Genomic DNA, 21037 nt, shown 5'->3' with positions numbered 1-21037 from the left:
CCTTGTTGTCCCTGAGACCTGGTTGCTCTGCTACAGGCCGTTTGCATCTACAAATCTGGGCCAAGGCACTATCCTCCTCATTGTGAGTGGAGGCTGTTTCCAGTTGCTATGGCAGCATAGGGGAATGAAGTCCTTTAACCCAGGCAGGCCAAAGGCACTGGCTGGGGTGGGGATGGAGGTGGGGCTGCCCACTGGATATTGAAGGGACTGGCAGTCTCACAAACCAAGCCCTGGGGCAGAAGGTGGGGTAGGAGGCCATGTTGGTTTTTTTGTTTGTTTGTTTGTTTGTTTGTTTTGCACATGAGCCTGTCACTGTCAACTAACAGACTTCAGGGAGTCCTGTAGGTCATCTAAAGCCATCTATGACATTTCCCTTGGCTGTGCCCCAGGATCTGCCGAACTAGACAGAAAGCCTCATTTTATTAATGGCTGCTTTGCATGAGTGACTGGGAGACACTGAGAAGCTCTGGCTTTCTTTGCATCCCCGGTTCTCAATGGGGAACATTTTAGTTGTCACATCAGCCCCCTCCCTGCACCCCCCTCTTCCCGCTCCAACACACACAACATGACCGTACCATTTTGGGGCTTAGGATGTTAAGTGTCTTGCAAGGTGTGACTGTCTTGCATAATGATTATGGCTTGCCACCCTGTTACGAACTTAGCCACTTGCTTCTCTCTTTGATGGTTACACTCACAGCGCACAAGCTGAAAAAGGGACAGGAAGTTCAAAGGCCATTTTGCCGGTTAGGACTCAGTTTCGTCCAAGGAAAACAAACTGCTTGTGGAAGCGCCCCCTGTCGGTTGGTATTCAGAAGTGCAACTACCTGTGAGCTTACCGCTTCCTCTTGATGGAGGTCCTCCTAGCCTCCAAGGCAGGCTCCACCGCCTTGAGTGAGACCTCATGCTGTGTAATGAGATTGAGTTTATTTGGAGGAATTAAGATCCTGAATGTATGGGCTGGAGAGATGGCTCAGAGGCTCAGAGGTTAAGAGCACTAAATTCAATTCCCAGCAACCACATGGTGGCTCACAACCATTTGTAATGGGATCCAATGCCCTCTTACAGCTACAATGTACTCATATAAATAAAATAAATCTAAAAATAAAAAAGACCCTGAATGTACAGGTTCAATTTCACACCTCTAACACCCCCCCCCCCCACACACACACACAAAAGGGAGGGAACTCAGGAGGATCTCTGAGTTGAAAGCCAGCCTTGTTTACGGAGTGAGTTCCAGGACAGCCAAAGCTACACAGAGAAACCCTGTCTGTAAAAAATAAGCAAACAAATAAGCAAACAATAAGAACAAACAAAACAAAATTAAACATACTCAGTGAAAATGGCATGGCAGTTCCCAATAAAACAAAATAAGCACATTAGTGATAAGTTATTTCTCTGCTGATGAAATGAGGCAATTCAAGTCACTTTGGAATTGAGTCCAGGGGAGTCGCCATGGGGAGAGGGGAGAAAAAGAGAGAAAGGGCATGGGAAAAGGGGGAGAGAGGGGGGATAGGGGGAGAGAGGGGGAGAGAGGAGGGAGAGGGCAGAACCTCTGGGGGAAGGGCAAGGAAAGTTCAAGGTTGGGGGCAGGGTATTCGAAGTAGGGACTCAGGGATGCTGGGAGAACCTGGAGGTCAAGTCTGTCTTGGTGTGTAAACTGTGTACCTCAGTCCCTTGCCTCAGGGCCCCAAACCAAACAGTTGAATAGTCTAGGAGGTCTACCTTTAAGTACATTCCCAAAAGAAGTTTCTGAAGAAAGAGCCTAAGGTTTTCCCTGTGTTCACAGAAAACCAATGGCAACAGTTATAATGTCAAATCAAGGGCTGGAGAGATGGCTCAGTGGTTAAGGACACTTGACTGCTTGCTCTTCCAGAGGTCCTGAGTTCAATTCCCAGATACTGCATGGTGACTCACAACCATCTGTAATGGGATCAGATACCCTCTTCTGGTGTGTCTGAAGACAGCTACAGTGCACTTACATAAAATAAATAAGTCTTTTTAAAAATGTGAAATCAGGGGCTGGTGAGATGGCTCAGTGGGTAAGCACCTGACTGCTCTTCCGAAGGTCCAGAGTTCAAATCCCAGCAATCACATGGTGGCTCACAACCATCTGCAACAAGATCTGACTCCCTCTTCTGGAGTGTCTGAAGACAGCTACAGTGTACTTACATATAATAAATAAATAAATCTTGAAAAAAAATGTGAAATCAATCCAATTATTCACTAACACAGATGATTAAACAAAACATCATATGTATACAATAAAACAGTATTTGGTCTTAAAAGGGGAAAGCCACTGAGATATGTGCTACAATACTGATAAACCTTGAAGACATTATACTAAATGAAATAAGCCAAATATCCGATGTGCTAAGCACATGAGTAGTCAGATTTACCGAACCAGGAAGGGGGATGGTGGTGTTAGGGGTAGGAAGTTCTGCAGATAATGTGTCTGGGAAAATAAAAGTGTTCTTGAGACAGCCTCACCACAGGCTGGGTGTTCTCAGTGCCAAGGGACCGTTAATGGTAAACTTCTGTATCTTTTATCACAATTACTTCTATCAAAGATCTAGCGAACACTTGAACAACTGAATAGAACACTTGCTAATCCAAGTCCTTAGTTCCTCACAACAGCTACAACAAGATCCTGCAAAACCGGGGCTCTAACTAAAACCTGGGGTCTGAGGCTGCAGTTACCTATCTTCCCCTTCAATGCCTGTTCAAAGCATAAAAAAGACCTTTGACAAAAGGTTCCCAAGTGGTAACTATAGATGAGAAGAAACCTTAGCCTAAAGGAACATCCCATCCCTGGAAGCTGTTCCCTGAGGCAGAGGACCAAGGGGTTCTAGGAGGAGGGAGGAGGAGCCATGTGGAAGAGGGGGAGCACAGACAGTAGGGGGCTTGTGGAGGACTACAGACAGGAGGGCTGTTAGGGTGGGACATGAAAGGGCAGAAGGTCAATGGGAAGGCAGGAGGATAGTGGGGGGCAGGAGGGAGATGTTACAGGAGGTGCGAACATGACCTCTCTGTCTGCCACGGCTGTGGAGGTATACCCACTGGCTTTTATCCCTCAAGTCTTTCCTCCCCAGTCTTGTCTTTCTAAAGACAGGGTCTCATATATCCCAGGTTGACCTTGAAATTGCTTCATCGTCATGGTGATCTGGACTTCCTGTGAAGTGGACTTCCTACTCAGATGGGGTTTTCAAAGCAGGGAGGTGATGTGGCTCCATCTGGGCCTTTAGAAAGGTAAGTCTGAGAGACTTGCAAGAGGCGTCTGGACGAGAGCTTTTCTCGTGAACCCCTGTGTTGAACCCCCAGGACTCGGGCCCTGATCAGTCTTCCCTTGGACTTGAATGAACTTGTCTTTAGGTCAGGAATGACTAGTCAGTTGCTAAATGGCCATTGAATGAAATATACAAAGCTGACGGGGTTTCCATCAGCTGCAAGGACATAGAAATCCTAACGTTTTGGAGATGACATTGCTTACGAGAGTAGGACAGCGCAGAAGCATGGTGGAGTCCTTGGAGAGCCACAGCGGCTGGCCGACACGTGATTCTGTCTCTAGCAAAAAAGTTTCTTGGGTGAGCCCCACAGACTCTGCAGTGTGGATTTGCCCACAGATGGTGAAAGGGACACCAGGAAGTGATTGTTCCCGTCTAGTTTGAGTATCTCACTTGAGAAGATACCCAGGTGTCCATGCGGCCCTCTCAAGGCCAGGGCAAGGCAGCTAGGCCACTCTGGGGTTGTAATCTGTGAGCAGACAGCTCACAGCAGGCCTCTCCTAAATCATCGAGTTTACGTCTGTGCTGTTTACTACGGACAATGAGCAGATCCACGGATCAATTAATAGGCATTTAGAAGCATTTACTCAGTCCCAACAACAGTTTATGGAAAGTGCATTAGAAAGCAATCGAAGTTATTGCTATTCTAAAGTGCTTGGGGATCCCAGATGAAAGGCCCTCGTAACTGGGAAGTATTTATAACTCAAGAAAGAACCCTCCACACCCATGTTATACAACACCACCCCCACCCCCTGGCATGCCTGACCTGTCAGCCCAGGCAGTGTGTCTGTTTAAATTACACTGTAAAGTCTATAGGGCGGAGGCCTCGTTTTTATGGTTTGTAAAGCATCATGAATAACCATGGTACTCTGTAAATAAATAAAAACCACATGAAACGATGAAAATAGATGCCACATCCCCTGTGTGCTTGGGGATTTGTCCCTTGTTTCAATGTTCTTGGGTTCAGTGGATGTCACTCTGCAAAGAGTGGCCTGGGAGGCTGCACCTGGATTATTTTTGCCCCACTTCATAGAAGTGTGAGCGTATAGCTTTATTTATCTTTCATTTACAAGAAACATTGGTGGTGTCTTACTTTCCAAAAAGCACAGAAAGAATGAATCGTTTCACAAGTCCACAGAGCAAAGTAGAGGTGACATAGGCTCGTCCCTGAATTCAATTCTAACCTGTTTTTGATACTAGAGTGGTGGCAACTGTACCTAAGAAACTCCTTCAAGGCTAATACCCAGCTGTCAGGATGGAGCCGTGACTGGCTACAGCCTCTCCTTCAGCCGAGGGATGCTACCATGATGTGGGGGTGGAGCAGTAGCCCCCTGACCTGACTTCCAGGGCTCCCTCCACCCTCCTATCTCCAGCCTAGCTTCTCCTTGCTTTACCTTACAAGTGGGCTGGGTCAGCTCTTAGCTTCTTGAACTACAGGAATTGTCAAATGAAGGCCATGAGAGCCAACCACAGGGATCTGCCACAAACACCAAACACGGGTTACAGGAAAAGTCAAAAAGAGATTTTTGAAAAGACAGCCATTGCATTTGACATATATATAGTACTGCCTTATACAGTGAGAGCTCTTTCATGGAAGATAAGCACTATATCTTATCCTGCATATTCCCACACCACCCCTTGTACATAGTAGCAGCTCACTAAGCATTTGGGGTTTGCTTTGTGACATGCTCAAAGAGATGGGTAATTATCTCTGAGCCATTAAGAGGAATAAATGAGGAGCATTAGGTCAAAGCCTGTCTTAGAAGCTGGTAGTTTGCCTGGCCACAGTACAAAGCTTAGACTCACAGGTTAAAACCCCAACCAACCCAAGACTCAGTAAACAAAGGCAGAAAGCACGCTAACAGCAGGGTGGGAGAGTCAACCCTCTAGACTTGTTGGAAGAAGCACAGGCTTGCTAAGGAGGAGTAGTAAGTGGCCTGCTTAGATACTGGAGCTGATTTCTGATGTGGCTTAGGCCAGATATGAAAGAAAACAATGCAAAAAAGTAACATAGACTACCCTGGAATCACAGTAAGGGAGAAGGTGGCTGTCTCTACCTCTGCATCCTCTCTGTTCTTAGGTATAAATCAAGGCCACATACCCTGCCTGGTTCAGGATGGAGAAAGGGAGATCTACTCATTCAGGGTCTGGAAGGGTTTGCTTGGGGAGTGGAGAATGCTTGGTCCTTCCAAAACAAATCCTTTGCTCCGGGCTTTGTGTTCTTAGCAGGGACATGCAGAGTAACTGCAAACCCTTAAATTTATGGCGGGGGAGATGGCAAGTTTGTAGAAGAAACACAAATCCCTCGTTCTTGGTCCTTTCATAACATGGGAGGAATCAATCACTCCCTGGCAGCGGCTCTGCCAGTGGGAACAAAAGTAGCAATTCTTGGGACCTGATCCCGGAGCAAGCCAGGAGGAGCAATGTTCCAAGCTGAGACAGGGCCCACGGCACAGAGGCCCTGTGGATTCTGCTTGCCTCGAACCATTAAGCAGAAGGATTGGAAGAGAGAATGTTTTATCAGTCACCGGCTTACTGTTGTGTTTGTTGAGAACAGGGTAGATCTGTGTAGATCTGACTGACCTGGAACTCATGTAGACTAGGCTGATCTCAAACTCAAGAGGCCCTCCCGCCTCTGACACCCAAAGGCTGACATTAGAGGCAGAGGCAGGAGGATCTCTGTGAGTTTGAGGCCAGCCTGGTCTATATAGTGAGTTCCAGAACTACATAGACCCTGTCTAAACAAAACAAAACAAAACAAAATAAAACACAAGTTTCATTGGCTTTTGTTATAATGATGTTTATGTAACAGAAAAAGTGACTGATATAAGAGCCAGACTGTCCTGTAGTATGCAGTCAACAAATAGTGTTTAAGAAATAATTCTGGCCGGGCGGTGGTGGTGCACGCCTTTAATCCCAGCACTTGGGAGGCAGAGGCAGGCAGATTTCTGAGTTCCAGGCCAGCCTGGTCTACAAAGTGAGTTCCAGGACAGCCAGGGCTACACAGAGAAACACTGTCTCGAAAAACAAAAAACAACAACAACAAAAAAAAAAAAACAAAACAAACAAACAAAAAAAGAAATAATTCTGGCACTGGAGGGATGGCTCAGAAGTTAAGAGCACTGACTGCTCTCTTCCAGAGGTTCTGAGTTCAGTTCCCAGAAACCACATGGTGGCTCACAACCATCTCTAATATCCAATGCTCTTTTCTGGTGTACATGGAGAGAATGGCAGTATATTCACATACATAACATTAATAAATTTTAAAAGAAAACTGATTCTGCCTGGTAATACAGAGTCCACATGCAGCGGCTCCCTGTTAGATGATGGAAGGCTTTGTTGTACATGCAGAGGCTCTCAAGGTCACAACTCCCAGAAGGGCTCTCACGTGTAGAGACAATAGGTGACTAGACTATATTATGGACACCTTTCTGTCAGCTACCTTCCAGCTCACTACTTAACTCTGTGATGAGAACCATTTCTATGTTTTCTGATGGTCAAGGAGTCAGTCTGTGAACTATTCATTAATCATTTGAGAAAACACTAAGGTAATACATCTCTTTGTGAATACACTGCATAAGGTATGAACACATTCTCATTCTGTTATTTGCTCACATTAGTAAGGTTTTAGTTTTTGAATGTTCAAATTACATCCCCATCCATGACCCTGGCAGAGCTAGACCTGTCAGTGTGAAGCAAAAGAGGTGATGTGAGGGAGCCTGGAGGCTTTGAGAGCCTTCCTTCCAAAGTCTGAGTCTTGCTGGAGACAAGAATCAAGAGCTCCCTCATTCCTCAGGGATGCTCACTGCCCGCCTTCAGCCCACATGGAGTCCTTAAGGGAAACACTCAGGTTCTCTTATGAACTGATTTTCAAGTTCCTCTGTAGAGATTGCTTAACCAGATTGTGCAGAAATGGGGCCCAGAGCAAATGCCTGATTGGGATTGACAGAAAAGGAAGAAATGGACAAGACAGCAATCATCCCTAGGGGCTAGGCCAGGAGACCCAACCGTGGTGATTTTGTGTGTTCCTCATTTCTCCAGAGGGCTAGCTTGTGCCTATGCCCTACCAAGGCAACAATGAAGGTAGGCTGCCAGTCTCTGGCTGGCTCAGGAGGCTCTGGGGATTATGTCCTCAGGGAGGAAGGAAGTGATCCATCCCTCTTCATCACAGAGAACACTTCGAGGACAATGGCCAGAAGAAGCCAGGCCACAGGCTGAGATGAATCAGTATTGTAATAAACTTGAGCAGATAAGAAAGGTGCCCTCTGCGATCATATATCTTGTGAGAATGCCTACACATCCTAATGCAGGTTGGGGCCTGGGGGAGGGAGTTGTCAGTCAAGCAGGGAGGACAGCTTTGCAATAGTCATTTCAGCCGGAAGAGCTGGCAGTGGGGGTGACTTGGCTCTTAGGATTTTACCATTCTCCTTCTCCTTGACAGCCTGCTCCTGGTTAGGTGCATAAAGGGTTAACCGGCCTCGTAGGACTAAGCTGCCAAGTACACTTAATACTCACTCCAGCACTCCTGGCCTGTGTGCTTGTGTTCCTACGCTGCTGGAGTGGCCTGCTCATGGCATCTGGTTCCCTGGCAACAGCTTTCATTGGCTCATTCAAAGCCCTTTCTTCTTAAGAAAGCTCCGACCGAGACGCCCACCACCACTACTAATCAGTCTCTCCACTCCTCGCTCGGGATGCAGCTGGTATGAAAAATAGCAGCTGTGGACGAGAGGCCGTAGCGCCATGACTGGGGTCGACTACAGCTGCTTTGCACTGGTTTTCTCCGGGACTAGATGGAAGCGGTTTGCTTTTCCGCTGGGACCGAGGGACTGGCTCGGCCAGAAAGTTTCCCAGCGCTGGAGTTCTTTGTTCCAGCAGAAATCCCTGAGTTCCCGTGATTCACTGGCTAAGTCCTGGGCTGGTCTGTGCTGTGACTTTGGGCTCTGCGCTCTGATGAGGGACGTGGTAGAGCTTGTCCTCCATCAGGAGCAACCAGGGATAAAGTCTGTTTCTCTTAGAACTTGGAGAGCCTGGCAACTGCTTCACCCTTCCCCAAAATGTCAGCAGCTCCAAATTTGCTGAGAACGGCAGGGGGAAAAATGCTCTTGATACAATATTTTGGGAAATAAAAAACTTGGCTAGTGTCTCTAATAAAGAAGGGACCTCTTCCGGGATTCTCAGATTCACTGAGAATCACTTGAAGTTGTTTTGTCTGGAACTTGAATAAAATGAAAAATAACATAGTCGACTTGAGGGAGAAGACAAGCTGTTTTTGTTCACCTGTGTCAATCTGCTTAATTCATCCTGGCTTTTAAGAAAAATATCAAATTTCATCTAATCCACCTAGACTCACAGAAATCTAAGCCTGATCAGGAAATAAAAATATTCAAAATGTATAGTTATGTTGATCAAAGATGTTGACTTCTGACCTGGCCACCCACACCAGTGTGCTCCCTGGTGGCTGTGGAGGTGCAATGGGAGAGACCAGAGAGTTGAAGATTCAAGGATGTAGGGCTTGTGTTTCTGCTGCCTGGAAGAGCTGGAAGTGAGTGGGGGTATTTCCTGCTGCTTCCAGGATGGTCTGATATTTGGGTCTGTGTGAGGGTGAGTGGGATAGGGTATTTTGCCATGTGCTGCCAAAAAAATGTTACATAGGACACTCAGTGACACGCCTTTGAGAGAGAGAATTGGGATGATTTGAGCACCTTCATCTGGAAAATGGGGGTGGTAGGACCTAGCACGAAGGCCTGTTATGAAAACTATTAGGGATTAAGCGTCTGGTCCTCACTCCTGTCAGGCACTTACAGGCTTTGAAAACTCTTCAGGGAATTGTAATGTTCAGTAGTCAGTTTTAAGAACCATGGATGCAGGCTGGGTCTATAGCTCGCCTAACATGTGAGGCCCTAAAGTTAAATTGCCAAAATCTGAGGGGGATAAAGAACCATGGAAGAAGGGTTGGGATGTTTTATGTTCAGCATGCTTACAGTCCTGAGTTCAGTCCCCAGCTTCAGTGAAATAAATCAAAACAATAAAAACTCATTAGTACATGTGTCATATGGAAGGCCCTTTATAGCAAGCAGAGCATCTTAGGAATAGAGATGAAAGGAAGGCATTATTTATAATACTAAAACTATTTTCTCCCTTTCTCACTGTAAAGAGTTAGATTGGAAAAAAGGCATAGATTAAGTTTACTGCCCTGACACACACTCCCTCCCTTGAGTTCTTCTAGAGAGATCTCAGCCAAAGGGCTCCTTTTTCATATACATACATATACATATGCATATACATATATATGCACACACATATATTTAAAGATTTATTATTTATTTTATTTATTTATTTATTAAGACACTGTAGCTGTCTTCAGACACACCAGAAGAGGGCATCAGATTCCATTACAGATGGTTGTGAGCCAACATGTGGTTGCTGGGAATTGAACTCAGGACCTCTGGAAAAGTAGCCAGTACTCTTAACCGCTGAGCCCTCTCTCCAGCCCCTTTTAATCTATATTAAAGGGGAAAAAATTTGAGTAATTTCAACAGGAAATTTCAATAGGTTTGATGACAGAGTGCAAAGTCTAAAGAGCCACAGTCTTGCACGGGAAACAAAGACACAGGACTGGCAAGATTAAACGGGAATTCCCTGAGTGGCTTTTTCCTGAAGGAAGGTTGGGAATGTGACCCAGAAAGTTTGAAGAGTCTCTGAAAGGGGGCTTCATTATCAGCCTGAATTGTAATCAGGAAGTGGTTCTTATCTATGACAGAGAACAATGAAGGCCCAGAGACGTGGAACCTTTGGTAAGAGCATTACATTTTATAAAATACTTTACACTTCCAGCCGGGCGTGGTGGCGCACGCCTTTAATCCCAGCACTCGGAAGGCAGAGGCAGGCGGATTTCTGAGTTCCAGGCCAGCCTGGTCTACAGAGTGAGCTCCAGGACAGCCAAGGCTACATAGAGAAACCCTGTCTCAAAAAACCAAAAAAAGAAAAAAAAAAACTTCACATTTCCATTAGTAGGTTAGGCATCATGAATTTGCAGAGCAAAATTTAAAATAATTTTAAATTTATTAGTATTAACCCTAGTTATAATATGATCAGCCTAGTTATAATGTTATAGTAATAACTCTAGTTATTATTATTAATAACCCTATAACTTATTATTATATTAACCCTAGGTCCTCAGTTCTAAGATGTCCTTTAAGCACACGGCTTGTTTAATGATGACATTTAAGGGAAATAAACATGTTTGAGAATACACCTTTTTTATTTCTTTTTGTGACAGGGTTTCTTTGTGTACCTCTGGCCATCCTAGAATGTGCTTTGTAGACCAGGCTGCCCTTGAACTCAGAGATCTGCCTGCCTCTGCCTCTACCTCCCACATGCTAGGATTAAAGGTGTGCATCACCATGTCTGGCCTTGGGAGTTTGCTTCTTTCAAAGTCAGGCTACGGCTTTGCTGAATACTTTGTGATCCTTGGCAGTGGTGCTCAGACATGTGGGTGTGGGTCCTCAGCTTTGGGGGTGCACAGAAGCTTGGGTGGGGCTTGCTTTAGCCCCTTTAGCAAATGGAGGATAGGTACTTTGATTGGTGGAGTACCAGGCTTCTGTTTGTCTTTTAATTTGGCTGCATTCAAGTTTGTCCTTCCTTTAACTAGATTACCTGTTTCTAGAAGCTTCTCCTGAAAGTTGCTCAGAAGCCTCTGGAGAGATCCCTGGTATTCTATGGTGATGTTGCAGTAAATGAGTTGGTTCCCTAAAACTTCTTTAAGCTGAAGAATTCAGTTTCTCCTGAGACATCTGTCAATTTTTATTGTACAATTACAGTGCCCATTGTGTGGGCTGGCATCTTCCTTCTGTGTCATGTGAAGTCCTTGACTTGTTTTGCTGGAAGACATGAAAGTGTAGTCCTGCCTTCAGCAATAAATACTGAATATTCACTTACTGTAAATATGGTTCACTGTATTTATTGAGTTCTCCCACGGGGCAAATGATGACAACTTAAAACCAACTCATTCTCCTGACAGCAGGTGGCAATTACCCAAAATTGTAAACTGCATCTCAAATCTAGAAATGCCACCAAGTGAACAAACGAGATGTGGAGGATGACGGAGACACCTGAAGACTGGCGGGTGGGGGTGCACACCTGGACCCCAGCCCTCAGGAGGTGGAGGCAGCAAGGTAAAGACGTCAAACCTATTCTAAGATACATAATGAAAACTGGTCTTTAAAAAGCAGGTAAAGGTACTGGCTGTGTATGAGGATGCAGGTTCGAGTCCTGGAACCAGGTATAAAGTCAGATGCAGTGGTCGTACACACTTCTAAACGGAGATGGCCTGTCTCAACAGAGAACGGACACCAAAATGTGTTCTCTGATCTTTACAAGCACACCACAGCATGCACACACCTGAACACACACACACACACACACACACACACACACACACACACACACACGGCAGAGAGAGAGAGAGAGAGAGAGAGAGAGAGAGAGAGTGAATATTTCTGTGAAGATTCTAGTGCCCAGAGTAGGTAGGCAGCCTCCACCTCTATCCCAGGCCCTTACAGGGCAGTTGTCATGGATTTCCTGTGCTGCTGGGTTGTATGTACTGAAGTAGAAAGTATCTCAAGGAAATGATGAGAGATGGAAAGCATTGAGTTGAAGCTGGGCATGGTGGTGCATGCCTGTAATCTCAGCATCTAGGAAGCTGAAGCAGGAGGATTGAGGGTTTAAGTCAGATAGCAAGACCCCTTCTTTTAAAAACAAACAAAAAACCAAACAAATAAATAAACAAATAAATAACAGCACATACTCAAACACATACACACAGCATTGATTTATATAAGAGAGAAAGATGACAATTCTGTGAGACTCACAGAAAGGCAGAGGGGGCAGGGCCCCACAAATGGATGCTGAAGAAATAGGTTCTAAGTCGGACTTGTACAGAGAAGACACAGTTTGGCATAACCATATAGGAGCGCCTCTCAACATCATCAGTTCCAAGGAGCAGAAATGACAAAGGCCCTTGTTGCTACATCCTACCTCTATTACCACATTTGTGCCAAAGTTAGGCTTCTCCAGGCTGTTCCAGCAAGCTCATGTCTGAGTGTGCCCGCAGAACCATAGCAGGCGGGCTAAGCCCTGGGGACAAGGGAGACAGGGCACACCTCTGATGGGTGACTGGTTCAGGGATTTCCAGCGACCTTGCAAAACTTTCTTCCAGTGGCTCAGCAGTCTAAGACACTTCCACCCGGCCTGCCTTTGCTCTCTCTCTCCTTCACCCGGGTGGATCTGTGCCCGAGCTGTTGCCTCTCCTGGCTCCCTCCCCATTTTCCCTCACAGGTGTCTTCCCTAATAAATCTCAGACACATCTAATCTTGTCTTGGTATCTATTCCTTGGAGGACCCAGATGGACACACAATTCTTGTAATGGTGCCAGGTCGGCATCCCCACCACATTCCAAAGCTCCAGTTTCCTTTGCTTGATTATTCCTTCCCAATTATCTTCCTAATTACTGCTGTCTTTTAGAAGTTGCTACTACTGGACATTCTCTAGGGAAAGAAAAGAGATTTTAACTAGGAGATTGTGTCCATGGGAAATTCCCACCAGGGGGGGGGAAAAAGCAAGCCTAGAGAATAATTAGAGAAACATTCTAATTTTTCCTTATTTTAATTACTTTTAATCAGCTTTAGAAAGGGGGCAAGGGTAAAGAGATGGCTCAGCAGTTAAGAGTACTTGTTGCTTTTGCAGAGGCTTTGGGTTTCATTCCCAGCACCCACAACCACCCACAATACTAGTTCTTGAGGCTTCAATGTCGTCTTCTGACCTCTGAGGGCGCCAGGCAGGTATCTGGTCCCGATACAAACATACAGGCAAAATACTCATAAAATCAATCATTTTTTTAAAAAATCAAAGCATATCTTTCTTAACTTTTTAAGGTTTTGATTTGGTTTATTGTGACAAGGTTTTATTTTATAGTTCAGCTTGGAACTCACCATGCAGCACAGGGAGACCTTAAACTTGTAGTGGCTTTCCTGCACCTGCCCCTGAGTCCTGGGATGACAAATATGTGCTACCACACCAGGCTTGTGTGGTTCTAGGTACCGAATCCAGGGCTTTGTGAATCCCAGGCAAATGCTCTACCATGCCATGCTTTACGCCCTGAGCCAATTATACACCTCCTAGTTTCTCTGCACTGAAACATCTTCAGATTTTCAACTGGAGAATTAGAAAAGCAATTGTTGTGCCTAACTAAAAAAAATGCATGATTGAATATACTGCCAGTTGGAAGGGCATTTCCTTATGGATATTACTGCTCTCTCACTTGAAGCTAACTTCTTTCTTTCCTTCCTTCCTCCCTTCGTCCTTCCTTCCCTTTCCAGAAACGTTGGACAACTGATAATGCAAGAAGCCCTGTGCTATGGTTTAGCACATAACACATAAGCCCCATCTCTCAGAGAGCTTGGAACTCAGGGGTGTTGGAAGCCTATCAGCAAAAAATTAAAATGCTACATGATAATGCTTGGTCTCACACAGAGACTTAAAAGAATAAATTTTTCTTTCTTGCAATAGTCATGACTTTGTGTGTGTGTGTTTGTATTTTCTGTAATCACACATTAGCATTTCTGCAGGAAGGAACATGAATTATTTTTGGTTGCTAAAGTTATTCTGTCAGGAAAAATTAAATGGTTGAGACTGAAAAAATGGCGGATTAAGAGGTTTTTTTCCTCTTGCAGAGGACCAAGGACTGGCTCCCAGCACCCAAAATGGTAACTCACAGCTGTCTATAACTCTAGTTCCAGGGAAGTCAAAGACTCTTCAGACATCCAAGGACTTCTGCACCCATGCAGTGCACATATACTCACTCATGCACACATATATTCACACACACACTCACATACACATATATACACACACACATACACACAATATACTCTCACAAACATATATACATATGCACACGCATATACATGCACACACATAAATATATACTCTCACACATATACACACATGCACTCAAATACACATACATGCAAACATGTACTCTCTCACACACAGTGGATCTGACCATGTGACATGTCCCATCTTCTTCTCATGGAAGTATGGTCTTCCCATGAACTCACCAAGGGGCGTAGTTTGTCAGAAATTAGGAGAACAAGAGTTGGGAAAGAGACGTATTTTAGCTGTCCCAGCTCAGCATGGCCCAGCATGTCCTTTGCCTCCGGTAACCACATTTGTCAGATGGAGAGAGGGGAAAAGGCATTGGTTTTGGCTCTGAGCAGTAGCTTTTCATTCTCTTGAAAGGTAGAAGGAAAATTGCGGTAAGAGGAGGAGATGCAAAGACCTGTTCCCTTTTAAAGAGAGCCAGGGGGAAAGAACTCAGAAATTCAGAGTGCGAAGTGTCCCATGGCTGCATGTCCCGAACAACTGGCTGTCACTGCAGGGCCTACGCTCAACCACCCACTGGCCAAACTTGGCCAGTTCCTTAACCTCTCTGAGCCTCATCTTTCTTTCTGTATAGCTAGGACGATACCACAAACCGGCAAGGTTGGCAGGAGGAGCCTAGGTAATGTCTCACAGGTGCAAGAAACAAGCGGCCACTGTCATGGCTGAAGAGAGTGAGGGCCAACTGTTAGGCTTTCCAGGGCAACCCAGGCTTTGACATTCTCTCTCTCTCTCTCTCTCTCTCTCTCTCTCTCTCTCTCTCTCTCTCTCTCTCTCTCTCTCTCTCTCTCTCTCTCCCCATGCTTCCTAGAAAAGATATGCCAAGCTCTGGGAAGAATTTTGAAATGTACCTCTGCTTTCAAGTGGGTTGGGAACGTTTTTTATTTTGTGCCTTCTTAAATTCCCATGGAAGGTTCTCATTTTCATCAGGCAACTGACAGTTATGCTTTGGGGGAATATGGGAGCACTGGGAAGACAGAACCAGTGCTCTCCTCCCCTTCCTCCCATGGCTCCTCTGTACAGACTCCTCCCCCTCCGCCCACGGCTCTGCTCTACAGACCCAGACCTGGGATGGGAATGTTAATTCGGCTTCCCAGTTGGCATCGCCGGGCTCCACAGCCTCCACTCCACCGGGAGCCACAGACTCTGGTCCTTAGAGCTTTCGACACTGGGAAGGTAAGACTAGGGAGATGCCTTCCGGCATCTGGATGGGTCAGCCCAGTGCCCGGCGCCCTATCCAACCCCTAGCTCAGCCGCGGTCACTGCCGCCTGGGGAGCCTGCCTTTGAGGGCTGACATTTTGTTGGTACAAAGTCAAGTCCCAACGGCAGGCTGACTTGGGTTGCAATGGAAAGTAGATTCCAAAGCTGCCCCTGGAATGTGAACTTTTCCTGGAAGCTTTCCACGCTGCCTCTTAGAGAACAGCAGGCATCAACGTCTTCACACCAGGAGTCAATTAAAGAAACCCAAATTATTACCATTCCAATAAACAGTGATCTCCCTTCCTCTCCAAATAAACTTGTTGGGATGGCCTCAGAGCCAGGTCTAATTACACAGTCAGATAGCATAAATCTGGTTAGAAGCCTTTCGTCTGCTTTAATTAATTTTCTCTTGCAATCAAAGCTATTTTCAATAAATGTTAAATATGTATTTAAACAACTCCTGGGCTTCACACCATTCCTCAAGCCTGCTGGGGTTCTCTTTCATCTGTCCTTCTAGAACACTCTATTCCCAGGGAAAGACTTACAAGAACAGCACATCTCTGAAATGTAGCCTGTGATATAAATACTCGTTATCCTGGGGACATGGATCACGAGTCTTAGGTCAGAGTGGGGGGTCATTTAAGGTGGTTCTGCATACTGTTACACATTGGAACCACTGGATGGAAAAGGAGAAGAAGTAAATAGTAAGAAATTTAGCAGTTGGAGCCTAATTATGCCTTTCAAAGTTGTCTGAAATAGGACTTCTCAAATATAATTAAAAAAAATAAATAAAGTGCTGGGCTGGAAGGAAGGCTCGGTGGGTGAAGTGCTTGAGCCCTGGGTACCCTATAAATGTAGGAGAAGATAACCAGCTCCACAAAGTTGTCTGCTGACCTCCACAGGTGCCATAACACGCACAAACCTCCACAATAAAAAATATTAGTTTAATAAAAAAGAAAGGAAGTGTTTCTTTTTTTTTTGGTTTTTTGTTTTGTTTTGTTTTTCGAGACAGGGTTTCTCTGTGTAGCCCTGGCTGTCCTGGAACTCACTCTGTAGACCAGGCTGGCCTCAAACTCAGAAATCCACCTGCCTCTGCCTCCCGAGTGCTGGGATTAAAGGCGTGCGCCACCACGCCCGGCTAAAACCACCACTCTTGAGCTTAATCCTTAAAGCCACACCTGTTGGGGGGGGGGGGCCTCGGCTGGCAGGGTCAGCAGGACTGGTTGAGAACCACTTGCTATGGATGAGGTGAGCTGTAAGAAGCTAGGTAAGCACACACGTGGAAGTTCTGGAGAACCCCTGTGCCCAGGTGACATTCCGGCAGCCACCCCAGGCTAGGGTCAGAGCTTGGAAGGCTTTGTGTAGGTCACATGGAATATCTTCAGTATCAGGGAACCCGACATGAAGAACCCCTATCCCAAAGCCAGGCATGGTGGCTTATGCTTGTAATCCACCGGTTTTCAACCTCCCTATTGCTGTGATCCTTTAATTTAGTTCCTCATGGTGTGGTGGCTCCCAACCATACAATTGTTTTCATTGCTACTTCATAACTTTAATTTTATTACTGTTATGAATTGTAATGTAAATATCTAATATGCAGGATATCTGCTATGTGACCCCTGTGAAAGGGTTGTTTGAGCCCCAAAGGGGTCAAGATCCACAAGCTGAAAACTGATTACATTGTAATCCCAGCACTTGGAAGGTGGAGGCAGGAGGACGGACTCCTTTGCTTCTCATTACCATCCATCAAAAGACTATTCAGGCCATCTTCACAGAGCAAGGACCCCATGGGTGTAGAGAGAGCTGGACCAGACCAGAATCCACTGAGCCGATGTGTCAGCAAATCTTACAAAACATACAGGCCACCGGAGCTGCTTTTCCGGTCATTCAGAGGACTGTAGTTCCCATCCTCTCAAGTGGGTCAGATTGAAAAGGGAGACAGCCGCCTCTGGGAGAAGGTATCTGTGGAGAAAGCATGACCAAAGCGAGCAAGGCGAGCACATAGACACCAGAAAGCAGGAGGACAACTCCATCAGAGCCATGAGGGTAGATGGAGGGCACCAAGCTTCATTTTGCTTCTCTTCTGCTCACCTTGAACTTGACATGGCGATTCCATTGGTTTTCTGACGTTCTGACTGCAGAGTAAGAGGGGATAGGGAAGAACCTGGGCTCACAGCTTAGCAGAGAAGGCCACTTTCCTTCCTTTCTTCCATCCCTTGTGATCCTGTGGGATAGCCAGGACTTTCTGCAGCCAGCGGGTCATGACTGTGCCTTTGAGGGGCCCAGGAAGAACCTGGAGAAAAGTTTCAAGGAACTTTCTAGCATCATGCTCAACAGTGAGCCACTCCAGAGAAGAGTGAAGGGGAACTTGAATTAAAAGAATGCTTTTGTTTTTCTCTTCCAGTAAGGACACAGAACAGGCTCTGTGATCCAAGCTGGTGTGAGATCCAAGCCCGAGTCGTATCAAAACTTTAACCTGTGCTCCCCTTTCTTGCCTCACGGTCTTAGCTTAGTGGTTCTTTAGGACTCTTCCCCACGGAGATTGCAGGTTAATAAGGTCATGGAGAGGAGGGCATGACAGTCCACAGAAAACCAAGGATCCTCTACACCTCCACATAGGAAAGTGAGGCCTGAACGTGGCTGAACTTGTGACGGTTGGCTTGGTTTTGCAAAGCGAGAGAATAGTTCTTGTGTTTAAAAGATAGTTCCTGGCACACAGCTTTTACATTCTTTTTACTGGCTCTAGATATGGTGACAGGCACTACCTGGTGGACTGAAGACAGACAGACAGACACACAGACAGACACCCAAAAGAAATACAGTCATGAGTAGAACCCTGCCAGAAGTCCTCAAAATTCAGGGACAATGAAAGGATCATGGATAATATTTACCTCAGTTCCAAATGGCCAGGGTGGTACCACATGGAGTTGATTGAATTCCATATCTCCTCCCCAGCACCCAACCCCCAGCAAAGGCTGAAAAAAAGATTCATCTCCTAGCTTGGGGAGAGACACTGAGCATGTTCATGTGTCAGAGCAGTGGTCACAGATCTTATTCTTACATCCCAGGAGGAAGGCAAAGGGCGGTCATTCTTGTCTGTTATTTCCCTCATGTTCCTCAGTGCTCCACTAAATGCCAACACAACTTCATCTTCCCAGATGCATCTCTGTCCCAATAGAGAGTGAGCCCTGTAGTCCCCATGGCCAAGTAATGATCTACACTAATTACATACGAGTCACTCATCTTAGACAGCCCTGGTCCACTGTAGGTGTTCAGTGCATGTTCTATGAAAAGAAGGGAGGGAGAGAAAGAGGAAGGAAGGGAAGGAAAGAGGGAGGGAAAAGGAGGGAAGGAAGGGAGGGAGGGAAGGAGGAAAAGAAAGAGGAAGGCAGGGAGGGAAAGAGGGAAGGAGGGGAGGAGGGAAGAGAAAGGGAGGAAGGAGAGGGAGGATTCCATATCTTACATGTTAAGATTCAGCAATCTCTTTGAAAGGTTGTTAAGCTAACTGAAAGGTATGGTCAATTAAATTTGGTAAAACATAGCGCCGGGCGTGGTGGCACACACCTTTCATCCCAGCACTTGGGAGGCAGAGACAGGCAGATTTCTGAGTTCGAGGCCAGCCTGGTCTACAAAGTGAGTTCCAGGACAGCCAGGGCTACACAGAGAAACCCTGTCTCGAAAAACAAAACAACAACAAAACAAAAAAAAACATAGCTTGACCAAATACAGAGTACCAGGGAACATACTCTTTACAGGAGTGCATAATTGTTGCACTCCTAGTCGGCCATCACTGCAAAGAGAGGCCCATTGGACTTGCAAACTTTATATGCCCCAGTACAGGGGAACCCCAGGGCCAAAAAGGGGGAGTGGGTGGGTAGGGGATTGGGGGGGTGGGTATGGGGGACTTTTGGGATAGCATTGAAAATGTAAACGAGGAAAATACCTAATAAAAAAATAAATTAAAAAAAATTACCAATTACTGCTGTCAGTTATGTTCCTTGATGTTCATTATGTCTCTGCTAATTCTGACAATGAGAAAGAAGTCCTGATACACACACACACACACACACACACACACATTAATTCATTTATTCATGTATCCATTTGTTTGTTTGTTTAAGAATTGGTTTCACTATGTAGCCCTGCCTGACCTGGACTCACTATGTGGACCAGGTTGACTTTACCTGTCTCTGCCTCCCAAGGGATTAAAGGTCTATGCCACCATTCCCAGTCCTACCTTGAGATTTTTAAGAACAAAACCAAATTCCCGTAGAACTCAAGTAATTGCTTTTCACCTCTTCTCTGAGGGTGGTTAAAGGTGTTCTTTAAAACGTTTTGGTTTAGGTGCAATGTACCAGTGCTAAAAACATTCTTTTTTTTTTTTTTAAATCCCGATACCAATGTCCCTACAATTGGTGCTTTTGTGTTTTCTTCTTTTTTCAAAGTAGCGTAGGACAGGTGAAAGGGAAAGCCTGCATAATCATTCCTCAGAGGTAAGAAAAGCAAATGTTTGGAGCACCAAACATGGATGGGGATTTATTTTCCTGGTAATTTGTACTGAAGGTACACATCATAAGGGAAGGCTCCCTAAGGTGCCTAGTTCAATATGTGTGCACAATGAGACTCAGGACTGTTAGCAAAGCTGCACCATCAAATGCAGCCGAATGAGCTGTTTGTGTAGTTGGGGGTGGAGTGTAGGGGAGGGGGACGATAGAAGCCACTCTCAAGTTTCCCACACTAGCCAGCAGGAGACCTCCCATACTCTCCCCTTAGAGAAAGAACCCAGTTTGGCTAAAGTGATAAGTAAGGAGACTCTCACCTCTATGGCTGGCCTGCTGTGGGCCTGGCTGACGTCTGATAGTGTCTAATAACATCCCTTGTTTACATAGGCACCCGTTCCTAGGGCAAAGTTCTCCACTGCCATCAGTTCATTAACCTGCCCCCTGGCTCCCAAAGCCACCACACTTTCTGAGGCTGCAAGGGGGGAGAAGCAGGGAATAAGGAAAATAGTCAGGCTAAGTGTGGAATTCAGGCCTCTAAGCGTCTCGCTTGGGGTGGACACCAGGACCTGCTCCCGGTGACTTGGAGTGGCCTCCTTTCTTTTTTTTTTTTTTCTTTAAAAAATTTTAATTCGGGCTGGTGAGATGGCTCAGTGGGTAAGAACACCCGACTAGCCGGGCGTGGTGGTGCACGCCTTTAATCCCAGCACTCGGGAGGCAGAGGCAGGCGGATTTCTGAGTTCGAGGCCAGCCTGGTCTACAAAGTGAGTTCCAGGACAGCCAGGGCTACACAGAGAAACCCTGTCTCGAAAAACCAAAAAAAAAAAAAAAAAAAAGAACACCCGACTGCTCTTCCGAAGGTCTGGAGTTCAAATCCCAGCAACCACATGGTGGCTCACAACCATCTGTAATGAGATCTGACTCCCTCTTCTGGAGTGTCTGAAGACAGCTACAGTGTACTTACATATAATAAATAAATAAATCTTAAAAAAAAAAAGAAAAGGAATTAGTTTTTTTAAAAAAATTTAATTCTATTCTTTTCTTTTGAACTTATTATTTTTAATTTTAATTGTGTGTATGTATGTGTCTGCCACAAGTGTGTGTGTGGCTGTAGAGGT

The 21037-nt window shown here is 45.6% G+C and overlaps 1 long non-coding RNA gene across 1 annotated transcript; it reads right to left on the bottom strand.

The window, feature by feature from the left end:
- Positions 1 to 16947: 16947 nt before the first annotated feature.
- On the bottom strand, positions 16948 to 20270 carry LOC110304958 (uncharacterized). The gene is made up of 3 exons (XR_002379120.3): positions 20240 to 20270; positions 17512 to 17713; positions 16948 to 17382 (listed from the first exon to the last, which is right to left on the bottom strand). It is a non-coding gene; the product is annotated as an uncharacterized LOC110304958 (long non-coding RNA).
- Between the last annotated feature and the right edge of the window lie 767 nt (positions 20271 to 21037).

This window comes from Mus caroli, unplaced genomic scaffold (genome assembly GCF_978045245.1).
Source record: "Mus caroli unplaced genomic scaffold, Mus_caroli_1 scaffold_1, whole genome shotgun sequence".
Lineage (NCBI taxonomy): Eukaryota > Metazoa > Chordata > Mammalia > Rodentia > Muridae > Mus > Mus caroli.
Note: the sequence above shows the minus strand (reverse complement) of the source record. Positions and strands in the feature narration are given on the sequence as shown.